The sequence below is a fragment of the Heloderma suspectum genome, chromosome 1 (genome assembly GCF_057233095.1).
Source record: "Heloderma suspectum isolate Gila_16-S chromosome 1, 16-S_ref, whole genome shotgun sequence".
Classification (NCBI taxonomy): domain Eukaryota; kingdom Metazoa; phylum Chordata; class Lepidosauria; order Squamata; family Helodermatidae; genus Heloderma; species Heloderma suspectum.
In genome coordinates, this window is record NC_139458.1 from 92564447 (window position 1) to 92577484 (window position 13038).

The window sequence follows — 13038 nt, forward strand, 5'->3', positions numbered from 1 at the left end:
TTCCCTTAAATTAGGTTACCATAAATTAGGTAGCATATCGATAAAAAATTATAAGTTACGCTAAGTTTAAAGTGACGCCTCGAAGAATATCTCCTTATAGATTTAATAGCATCCTAATCAGTTACGCTAAATGGAGAAGGATGGTGATGTCAGCTTTTCTAATGCTTGGTTGAGCTAAATAACTATTCCCCAGCTGATCTCTTGAGGTCAGACAGCAGCTGTTAATTAGCAGCACTTGATGCTGGGCCATAGTGAAGCCAAGTCTAGTTGCTGAAGTAACGTAAGCAAGGGTTGAGCTTTGCTCCCCCTGCCCCCCCTCAAAATACTCTGTGCATGCAAATGAGAAGCTGACCTTTAAATGGTTCTAATAATCCTACTGATAACCAGAGAGGGGAAAAACCCACATCTTCTAGTAACTTGGAGAATTTCCATGTCAGCCTTTAACGTATTTACATGTGGAGGGAAAAATAAAAATCACACACACACACACACACACACTCACACACCTCTGAGAAAAAAGGGGTGCTCTGGGGGATAAATAAGATTTAAAAAAATACTGAATCTCCTGAAGATTTCTGTTATCTGGAAAAAATATCCACCTCTCCAAAAATGTTTGTTTATTACATTTCTTTACCACCCAATAGCAAAGCAATAGGCTATGCTGGCCATTGTACTAACTTACATTCAGTAAAAGATGAAAAATGCTGTGTCTGCCCATAACTATGAGGTAGGCATAGACCTCACACTCCAGCCTCCAGCTTACCACCTTGATCTAAGCCGTCTCTGCCCTCATCACACCATCCCCATTCCCTAATTCTCTGAGGAAATCACTGGGTGTTCTTTATGTACAGATAATATTTTCTTATGCTGTTTGAAAGAGATAGTGTTAGATTCTGATTTAGAATGATTAAGGGCACAATCCTATGCACGTTTAGGGGCGGGGGGGGAGTGCTACAAGTCCCAACATGGCCCAGCTGGATGCATTTCTCTCTGTTTGTTTTATTACCCTATTTCTCGTGTGGTTTTGTCTTTGAGTGCGTGTGTGTGCATGTATGTGAATCTGTGCAAACTTTTAATCTTTTTTGTAGTAATATTTTCTTCAGTAAACTTAAAACTTTGTTATTCGAAACTTTGTGATCTCGGGGGGGGGGGTGTTACTCACCCTAATAAGCAACCCACACTACCTAACATAGATACCCAAAACCAAGTTATTTTTGAGGCAGATTTGGTAAAGGAGATTTCCATCTGGTGACAGTGGAAAAGGCCCCAGGAAACAAAGGGCAAAAATGAGTGGAGGCACACTATTTCTCCTGATTTCCCTTCTGCACATAGGACAGGGAATTACTGGTCCATGACAACCACCTTAGTGAGAACTAGACCTATCTGCCTTTTCTAAGGTTGGGTATGTTCACAAGTTGGACCCCCCGCCCCCTCCCAGTAAAACGCAAATTAAACACTTCTTTCCTGGAAAAAAATACGAAAATGAATAGCATAAAACACTTTGTACACTTAAGATGAAATGGATCACAGGAGATTTCTTAATACTCACTCTCCCTCATCTGTTTTCAGAATTATTTTAATTTCATTAGTGTGTGTGTCTGGCTTTTGTAATATATAGGGAACTTCTATATGAGAGAGGGTGTGTGTAAGAATGAAAACAGACTTGGAATCTTGAGCAGCAGGATAATAAGGGATGCCTTGGTTAGTGATCCAAAAGCTCTCCGCAAACAGAAAACAGCTTTTGAGAAGAATCTAGCTGCTCAGATGTTTAACTAAGCCTGGCATATTTTCTCAGTTAACTGATACCCTCCTAGAGTTGCTCTGCCTTCTCTATCAGCAAAGTTACTGTCTTCTGTGTGTGTGTAAGAAGCAATTAGTAGGGTGGCTGACATAAACCCCCCATGTGTTTAAAGTACACACAAGGGAGGCTGTGGGGCTGTGTGGGCTAGTCTTATCTCCTCCTCTGTTGTACACTATGCCCCCTGCCACCAAGACCCATGGTAGAAATGCCTCAACACATTGCCTGCCCATTCAGCTGACAAAGGGCTCTCCATGCATCTACAGAGCCAGGGTGTCTCCTTGCAGGGGAAAGCTGTACACATGTACAACTGTACATCAGTATCTGTGCTGAATCCTCTCCCACACCATCTGAACATGCAGGTGGTGAGAGGGCCGGGCTAGCATGCGCAGACCTACAACATCCCCCTCACGCATTCCTTCAGTGCATTGATGGGGTTGTGTGAACCAACCACCCTAATGGAAACTGAGCAGGCCAGAGGCATTGAACTAATAATTTGCTCTAAAGGATAAAAAGTTAATTAAAAAGTAATATGTAGAACTCCAGAAATGATATACCGTATCTGTGGATCAGGCAACAAACAATCCTTCTCAGTCTGGATCTTCTACTTGGCACATGGTCCAAAACTCAGCAATAACCTTTTGAACATGCAATGCTGCCTGTTACTGAGTCATTTTGCTCAGTGTAGTTGCCTCTGATGGGCAGCAGCTCCCCAAAATATCAGTCCAAGACTTACCCCACTTCTGCTACCTTGAGCTCCTTTACCTGAAGACACCAAGGACTCAAGCTGGGTCTCATGCATACAAGACATGTACTCCATCAAGGTATGGGTATTTCATCTGAGCTCTGGGCCCACTATCTGAGTTACGGGCCCTCCATGCATTGCTTTGGTGATGGCTTCTCTGCCTCTTAAGAGACATAAATATTCTAACACCATCCTGAACAGAGACCGATGAAGAAGCACGCATGCCATTGGAATCCAGGGTTGTCACCTCGTTACTGTGCATTTCTCTTGCCCATATTTCTTCCCCGTCATATCTATTACAGCATGCTGACAAAACTGGGCTTTGCTGCTGTCAGCTCTTCAGAATCAATATTGTGAAGGAACAGCCAGCTGAATTCTCTGCAACCTCAAAATTCCCCACAGGAACTGACAGCTAAAGACTTGATTACAGACAATGTTATTGTGGGTGGCAGTTGGAATTGTGGAAGGAAAGCAGCTTGGAAGGGAAAGCACCAGGCTGAGAAAACCTGCCGTGCTGGTAGTTAGAAAACTTTGCTTTTGGCCTTAGGCATTGATGGAAACCATGATGGCATTTTATGGACTCCTGATGGCTTTCTGCCTTAATGAGATTTGTAATTACAGTTCATAGCAGTACTGTCATGCAGAACATGGAGAGATGTATGCTGGGAATGAGCTATCTTTCAGGGAGAGTTGGATATCACACATTTAACAATAATAATCCATTATTGTGTAGCAATGTTTAATCCAAGCAGAGCTCACTTCAGCAACGTACAAAGAATTGTTATAATGATGTGTGATGTAGGCTTCCTAAGTCAAATGTGTAGGTGGTGGCGTAAAACAAATGAAAGGTGATAATTTAAATACACAGATCTTCACAGATAGACAGAATATGAATATTCACTGATGGTCATCTGGATTGGCATGCTCGGAAAACAGGGTAAGGATTAAAAAAGGAACGTATTTATCTATAACGAAAGCTGTCTGAAATTGGTTAGAGATGTTATCACCATTGCTAAACCTGATGTGTTGAGTGCTATCTAGAGAAAGATAGCCACACAGAAGTCCCAGAGCTTAACTATCACTGCACTGGGCACTTAGATCTGTGGAGAAAGCCCATCTTATTTGTCCCACCCCTGGGGGAAGTACATTGAGTGGTGGTGAAACAAGATAAAGCTTTCTCTGTTGTGATACCCTGACTTTGGAATGCCCTCTTCCAAGTGGTACACCTGGTGCCAACTTTACTAACATTTTGGTGCTGGGCTAAAACCCCTTTATTTACCTGGGCATTTATGAGTGGTTAGTTGCCACTGCAATAAACAGGGCTGGAACTATGGTTGATTATTTGTTTTCCCTGCTGGTTATCGATTAGTTTTATTTGAGCCTTATATTTTGTTATGGGTTGTTTTTAATATTTTTGTTACCCACCCTAGGATTTTGATGAAGAGCAGGATATAAATAGAACCAAATAAACAAATAAAACCCTGGCTGAAAATTCTTTACATTATATAGCCATGTTGAGTTCCTTCAAGGGTAAAAGGCTGATAACAGTATTATGCATGTGCTCAAAACTTGTTTCCATTTCTGCAGTTAATGGAACCAAATAATTTAGAACATAGGAAACTGCTTTAGACCAGATCAGGCTATTTGTTCATGTAACCCAATGTTGCTTACCCTGGCTGGTGGTGGTTCTTCAGCAGGGGATTTTCCTATCACCTGTTACCTAAGTCTTTTCACTGGAGATGCCAGGGATGGATCCTTGGACCATCTGCAACTACCACCAAGCTGTGGTACCTCCCGTACTTTCCAAGACCCTGCATACTGGAGGGAGCAAGTCTGGGATGTCAGGACATAGCTTGTAGCAGAGCACAAGCTTTGATGTTTGAGACCCTGGGTCCATCCCTAGCATCTTCAGTTAAGGGAGCACAAATAGCAAGACTGAAGAAGATCTTTGTATGGGGCTTTGGAGACAAGGCAATTACGTCCACACCAATACTTTTCCACCCTACTGATTCCCTTCCAGAAGTTGTGGGTCCTGCTGATTGTACTGCACAAGTGGGACCCACCGTTTATGCAAGGCAGATTGAGTGCTTCCAAGGGGAACCCCCAAAACAAGTGAAAACACAGATCAGCAGATCCCTTCTGCAAGTTCTTTTGACCTGCCTCCTTCCACAAATGAGCGTTTCCACTCATTTCAGGTTGCCCCAGAAGTGCAACATTAACATTGTACAGGTTGGGATGCTTGAGCAATGGAATAGGTGGGGTGGAAGAGAATTGGCAGGGGTGTAAGCATCCCATGGATTCTGCCCTTGGACTTGAGATCTCTTGCCAGTGAGATTTAGGCTGTATGAGAATTCTGAACTGGGGTGGGGGTGAAAACCTGACACATTTTGCTGGTATCGCCTTGGCAGATTTCATTCCGTTTCCCCCCACTGGCATTGACTCAATCTGTTGCAAGTTGATCTAATACACAGATTCCAGGTTTTTTATAGTAGTGGCAATTTGCACAAATTGTGTGTGTAAGATCTTGAAATTTGTGCAAATGGGGGCAGTTTTTAACATTTTATTCCCCCCTCCCGGGTTTTTTGCAAGCGCACAGGGGTGCAGATTCAGCTGTCCAATATGTGTAGTCTTGCCTTGTCTATTTCCTTGGAAATTACAGCTGTCAATAGTAGCAGTAAAGTGTGGTAGGTAACATACAAGGAAACTGACAGAGTGAGACTACATATAGGCTAATTTGAGCACTGTTGAGAAGACTCAGGGGTGGGGGGTAATAGTAAGACAAATGAGGACCATTTGTCCAAAAAAGCACAAAAAAATTGAATGAAGTAAGTGCACCAAAGTGTGGGGTGGGCACACACACAATATCTCCTACTTGGCAATGTAATCCTCCTCTCACTATTAAGTGTTGAACTCACACTTGTCAATGTCCTCCCCTTTCAACACTTCCCTGAGTGTTCAGCAAGTCCAGAAAGGGGAGTTACTGGCTCCCCCACCTTTGCGGCTCCTTCTCGGAGTAGTTACTCCTGTTGCACAAATTTGCCCTTGGCTTACTACCCAGCCTTTAAATCTGCACTGATTTAAAGAGGCTGTGACTTCGCAGAGACTTCACAGAGGCTGTGAAGTAAATGGAGTGGAAATTTGTGCAAGTTTAAAGGCTGGGCAGTTAACTGTGTAAATGGGTTCCTCCTTTGTCTTGACTGTTATTTTCCTCCCAGTCCTTCACAACTGTGTGCTAATCAGCCTATATGCAGTCTAGCTTTGTCAGTTTCCTTGTATGTTACCTACTCCACTTCAGTGCTCCCAGTAACAGCTCAAACATACAAAGAAATTGACATGGCAAAACTACACATATTGGACAGCTGAATCTGCACTCTTGTGTAGGGTTGTTGGACAAATCTGCAATGGAATCAAATGAGTTCAGATTTCTATGAATCCAAACAATGGATTCCAAGGTGGACCAGCTTTTCCCAAGTCACATAGATTCCATGGACTTGGGGACTGGGTTTTTGTTTGTTTGTTTTTCTTTCTGGAATTTTGCACAAATTGAGTTGTAGAAAAATATATATAATTAAAAACACACACACACACCAGCTGAAAATCTGTATTTCCTCCATAGGCCAAAGCAAGAAAATGTGCATTTTGGGGAGATCTGTGCATTTTCACAAGTGCAAATTTGTGCAAATGCGACTTTGCACAAATTCAGGAAAATGGAAAAAAATCCAATTCCACCAAAGAGTGAATAATGGAATGAAAGGCACCTGACCATCCATGAAACACAGACAGAATAGATTTTACAAAATCCATACATCCCTACTCTTACTCACTTGCAAAAACCTGGAGGAGGAAGGGATTAAAAAAAAATAAAGAACCCATTTTCACAAATTTCAAGATCCACCAAAAGAAAAAGAAAAATTTGAACAAATTACCAATTCCACAATGGTGTGAACTGAAAAAAGGCACAAAACGTTTCCAGAATCAGGGGGGGAAATCCACTACAGTCTGCCACTGCTTACTGGAATGGAAACGCTGCAGAATCCCATCAGGATCAAACAGAACAGAATTTCCAGAGTCGCACATCCCTAAGTGAGACTAAACAATTCTATGCTAGAAAGGCCAGAGGTCTGACTTGATACAAGGCTGCCTTCTACACCTTCTAACTAGATTAATTCTTCAATGTCAGCAGAGCAATCAAAAGGTATAAATCAGATATTCCTCATCTTGTAGAGTTATACCATTTTGATGTTTATCACTCAAAGGCGGGCATTTTTAGGATTGCATTGTACAAGTTTACCTGATGGAAGATTATTTCTCAAGGTTCAGTTAATCTGTCTGGCAAAGTAAAAAGACATCTTTAATAAAGAATCATATTGTTTTGTGCCTATCTTTTGAATACGTATTTTGAATTCCTCCCTGGTATACATTTTCTTTTGTGAGTGTATGGATGTGTAAAGCATTTTAAATATTTTCAGCTAGTCTTTACATTTAAAATGACCCTGCTTCTGTTCCTTCTCTAAGTATTATATTTGATTGATGCCTCTTTTGTGCCTGCAAAGTGGAAAGTGTATTTTTCTTTGTCATTTTATTATTGTAATCTGCCGCGCTGCTAGAATCTAATAGTAGCAAACTGCATACTGTAATGCTTTACATTTTGAAAGGGAACCAGTGGGCTCCCTTTGCTTTAAAGTCAATTTCATTCTGGTGAAAGGTGTTAGATTGATACACCACTCCCAAGAGACATCCTTTTCAAGGACAGCATCAGACATAATTTCAACCATCCAGTATGATCCAGCCTTTACTTCTGAAGAGTAGTGTTTTGGGGTCTATTCCACCATAATTCCATCTGAAATAGAAGGGTTCCATTGAATATATGATGTAGTGAGTTGCAATTAAAAAAACAAATGGACTTTGTAGACAAGGTGCTTGAGAAACAGAGTGAGATTGTGGCTAGAACTGCCTTTTATCCATCTACATTGACTATGTAGGCTCTGTTCCTTCCTGGATAGCAAGGCCTTTTCTATGCTGACCCATTCATCTATAATTCTTGATTACTGCAGTGCAGTCCTTGAAGACTTCAGCTGGTTTAGAATCTCCTGTCAGATGTTGGAATGTGTACATGTATTACCTATTCTGTACCAGTTTTATTGGTTACCATTCTGATTTGCTTCCAGGCACAAATCAACATGCTGGTGTTGGCCTTTAAAACCTTGCATGGCTGGCACCCCCCTGGCAGCAGTCATTCCCCCTGCCTTTGGCCCTTCTTCATCTGTCACCTAGCAGCAGATATTTAGAAAAACATAAGAAGAATCTTCCTGGATCAGACCAAAGGTCTAACTAGTCCAGCATTCTGTTTCTACAGTGGCTAACCAAATGCCTATGGGAAGCCCACAAGCAGGACACAAGTGCAATAGCAAACTCCTGCTCATGTTCCCCAGCAACTGGTATTCAGAGGCATACTGCCTCTGTTATTGGAGGTAATATCTAGCCATCATAACTAGGGATGTGATGTCAGAGAAATCCACAGTGGAACAAAATGAGTTCAGATTTTCATGAATCAAACCTGCAGATTCCTGCAGTGGACTGGCTCTTCCCCTGTTGGGTGGATTCTGCCAGCCTGCAGACCCTTTTCTCTAACTTTCCCAAATTCTGTGCAAATTTCATCATAGAAAAATACACAAACACACACACACACACACACACACACTGGCCCAATATGCTCATTCCCCCCATGAAAATATGCATTTCTGGGAATGTGTGCATTTGCACATGCAAAATTGCACAAAAGTGAATTTGCACAAATTCAGAAACAAATAAAAATCCAATTCTGTCAATGGGTGGACGATGGAATGAAAGGCACCTGACAATCCACAAGACACAGCCAGAATGGATTGTACACAGTTCATACATCCCTAATCATGAGTAGCAGTCACTGACAGCCTTATCCTCTATAATGAGATTCCATCAGTCCACCTGAACAGTTTCCATCCCAGTTGGTCATTATAAGGACTGTAACTTTAAGAACTGGTGCTTGAATTTGCTTTTTTCCTTCCTCCCAACCCATCCCTTTTTCTTTTTGGTTGTAAGCCTGAGAGCAGGAACTGTCATACCACTGATGTAAGCCTCTCTAATCTTGCTTCCATTCAGAGGGATCCTAGTGCCAACAATCCAAAGCCATTGTGCTAGTACCTATTAGACTCCCCTTCATCAGATGATTTTCTGCAGTAAGAAAAAAAGATGGAGAAAGTGATGGGGAAACACAGGAGTGGAAGACGACAATGTCTGGACCACCTGTAAAATTCCATGAAGGTGGCAGGGTGATGATGCAATAAAAGCCTTATCCGCAAGCACCCCGCTAGCCTTTTAAGGCTACAGTTTTATGTACCAGCTACTAAGTTATTTATTGTTTATTGCTTTATAGGCTAACATTTTTTTAAAAACCACCCTGAAATCTAGTTTTGGATGAAGGCACAGTTTATAAATTCTTAAAATGAATAAGTACCCAAACTGAGGTCTAGACATCAGACACTGCTTGCCATCCTGCCTTTATGGTAGTTCAGATCATGGCTGCAAAAGTGTAGAAAGTTCTTTGCAAAGAGATCAGAATTGGTGATTGTTTAATCTGTAGGGGGGGGGGGTTCTTGGCTGCATTTTTTTCTTCTTGTTTCATCAAGGTATCTTTTTGGAAAAGCAGTCTAGAAATATTTTAAATGAATACATCCATTGTCTTTCTTCCGTGGATAGAAGGGCTCCTTCTACGCAAGGAACACTTCTGATCCAGTGGAGCAAGTCTGCTGGTAGAATTGGTTAAAGAGCAACCTTCATTAATTCCTGACCCACCCCTGTAGTTTCCTATCCTGCCTGAAAATCTGATGCAGAGGGTTGGGGGACCCTCCATAACAGTGGAGGAGGCAGCTCTGGGGGCTGAAGAGGGAGGGAGAACCTTGAAAAATCCCCTCCCCTTCTGGTGGTGGGAGCATATTGAATGGAATTCCACTCAGATAATGCTCCTGCCAGAAGAAGCTGGATCCATCCCATAATAGCTTAATGTCCTTCACATATCTTTTTTATTATTAATACTTCCATAGCTGTCCTCTTTATTCTTGATCCACATATTTTTGCTGTTACCTTCAGTACCATTCATCTTCCTTATTATACTTCCCACCACAGATTCTTAAATTCTCTATTTCCAACTACTTCAAGGCTGTAAAGAATTGTTCATGAATCAGTGCCATGTTTCAGTCTGTCTGGAAGTCCAACAAGCACAAACCAGGAGAATATTATGAATCAGGCCATGATTACTCCAAAGCATATAAAATTAAGGGCAGTTAATAAAAGAGCTCCAAGGCTGATAAAATACAAAAAAAGTGCATTTCCATTACAAATATAAATTGGTTTTACATTGAATTAACTCTATCAGAATCATCCAAGGAATCCTATACTCTGTAGTTTTGTGTGAATGATGAAAACGCCTGCTAAAATTCCCTAATCCCATCAAAGAACTACAATTCCCAGAGTTCCCCTGGGCAAGCAATGACATATAAGCTAATTTAAAACAACTCTATATTTGCAGGCTAGACATGCTTACCGTGGTATAATAATAGCTCCTTAGAAGCTAAATGTGTGTTCTGCTATAGATTTATTCAGCGAAAGTGAGTTTCACTATGTTTAATTGGACTTAATTAAACAGGAAAGTGTACCTAAGACAGAAGCCCAACTGTGGAGTCCTATGTAAGTCTACTCAGAAGTAAGCCTCATTGAGTGTCTAGGACTGAAGTCTAAATTGTTGGTTGTGGCAAAAGCTTTAGTAGAGGTAACTTCTACTTTCTCATATGTGTTTCTCATTCATTCACAGATGGAAGAATAACCTCTCAAGTGAATGTGGGTAATGAAGCATATTGAAACAATAAAGGGTCTAGGAGAAATATAAAGACAAATGACTAAAAAGCAAGTGTTGGTTAATGCTCTAGAAGACAAGCAAATGAACAATAATAAAAGGGTCTAGAAGACAAAAAAAAAGATTAAACAAGTCTGTAAGAACCAGAGAGATTTAGTCTAGATTTATTAATGATATATTAACCATTTTAAAATATTGAAAATGATATCATAACAAGGGGGAATTACTTTTCAATAATTTAAAAGGATATGCAAAAGAGGGAGAATAATTGTTCATACTCATACATAACATTAATGCCCAAGGTTTTCTAATGCTGCAGTGCTAAGCGTATTTACCTGAAGGAAAAACACTTCAATGATTGAAACCATTGGTGAGTAATTTCAGAACTGGGTGTAAAATTTTTTGTTTATTTTAAAGGGTGAAAAAATAATTGCATTATGGCACATATGTCTTGTAATCCTTGATTTAAAATTCAGCAAAAGAACTAATTCCTCATCCTGTCAATGAGGGAAAAATAAATTAAGCTGTTATTTAATAAATGCTTGGCAGGCGACAGGTGAAAGATGTTCTGTTGAAAAAAAAGTAGCTATTTATTGATATTCAATTAAACAAAACAAAACACACTTCTTTCCTGCACAGAACAGTATTTCACAAGATCTATTACCTTCCAAATGTTTATACAAAATAAATCATAAACCTTGTTGAACAGACCCAGCTGCCATAAAGAATTATTAATCCAGCCCTTTCTTTGCAACCTGGCAGGAAAGATGGGTAAAACAAAACGAGGGAAGGGGAAGGTGGGTGCACCTTTTATTTATTTCATTTTTCATTCATTATATCTTTTCAATGTGGTGACACAAGCTGCATTACTCCTGTTGTTGTTCTTGTTGTTGTTGTTTAATTGAGTTCACAACTCAAACACAGGGTCTGTTGCAACATGACCTCTTTCCTCCTCCAGCAGAATATCCATGGGGAAATACACAAGTCCTGTCAGAATGCAAAAGACCCATGACTCTGGAGCATTCCCATTGAACTCTGTTCCCAAACTTTTGGTCAAGCTTCAGAAATTCAGCTGTCATTCAATTTCCCCTTCTGCCTCAGGCACAGACCGACCACCTTTTCCCTGCCTTCTTCTGCTTGCTCTGCTATCAAAGAACAAAGACAAGGGAAAGTGTTTGCAAGATATATATTCTTTATCGTTTAAAGATGTAGTATTTTAAATTGATTGGTTCAACTATGCTTTTTTTAACCTTTTGTAAATTTGATGTTTAATAATGTTGATAGTTGCATCAAGGGTTTTTTTCAGTAGAGGAGTGAGGCAGAGGGATGAGAATAAAACTAAATGAATCTAAGTAATGTACTGATAAATTGCTTCTCAAATTTTCCACAGTGTTACGAAGATCCATGTTCTTTCTCAAGAGAAACTTGAAAATATCTATTCAGCAGTAAGACAGATGAAAGCAGTAATTTCATATAACTCAGCCTTTCCCAGTGTGGTGCCCTCCAGATGTTTTAGACTAGATGCTCAGCCCCAGCCAGCATGGCCAATGGTCAGGGAAGATGGACGTTATAGTCCAAAACATCTGGAGGGCATCATGGTGGGTATGGCTGGTATAGCTCAGAATAAAATAGAAGTTTCTCTCTCCACGTTTGTTGATAGATAAACCTGGAGGACAGGGAGAGCAGCTTCTTTAAGGGCACAATCCTACTGGTCTGGGATAGGTGGCCGCCTCCGAACTTGGAGGCAACCGCCTATCCAATGCAGGGCAGGAGAAGCACGGAGGGGATCATCCCCTCCACGCTTCAGCCGCCCTTCATTTGTGGCTAGACAGCCAATTTTGGCTGATTAGCTGCAGGAAGGCAGAGTGGGGGAAGCAGCTGCCAGACGACACATAGGATGTGTCGTACCAGCATTTACGCCTTCCCCACCCTAGAATGCCCCCGTTTTCTGTGCTCCTCTTCTGAGCATGGAGCGCAGGGCCATTCCAAGCTGCCTGCGAGGCAGCACAGGAGAGGAGGAAGGTTTCCCAAAAATCGATGTTAACCGATATCCTATGGCCATCTAGCCACTGACTAGGTTCCATAGAATTGTTCCCTAAGACTAGTTAAATGGATACATGTCAAACAAGGTGATAAATCAGTAGTAGAGAGCGTACCAAAATTAAAAATACATGGTTTGAGGATATACCAATTTGTCCAGCTCATAATGTTCAGCTATATAATGATTTGTGCCATCATCACAGAAATTCTTCTCTAGCTGAGTATATTAAATTAGCATGCACAGTTAGCATTCCGCAGCACACGATGAATGAAAACTGTGCCTAATGGATTAAACTCTTGTTGATTGATTTGAAACTAGAGCCCTGTTGTAATGCTTTACTCAACTGTTTTCCATGAGCAGGGAGCAAAAACATGGCAAGTAGCCACACCTCTGACATCACACATGCCCACTAGTCCCAATCCCCATGTCTGTGCATACAGCACAATTGTTTGCAGGAACAGGAACAGGAATTCCAGATCATGTGATCTGAAACTCCAATAATGCAGGTTTCCAGATCACATGGGAGCCTTCACACATACAGCTGGATGCATAAAGATTCCATC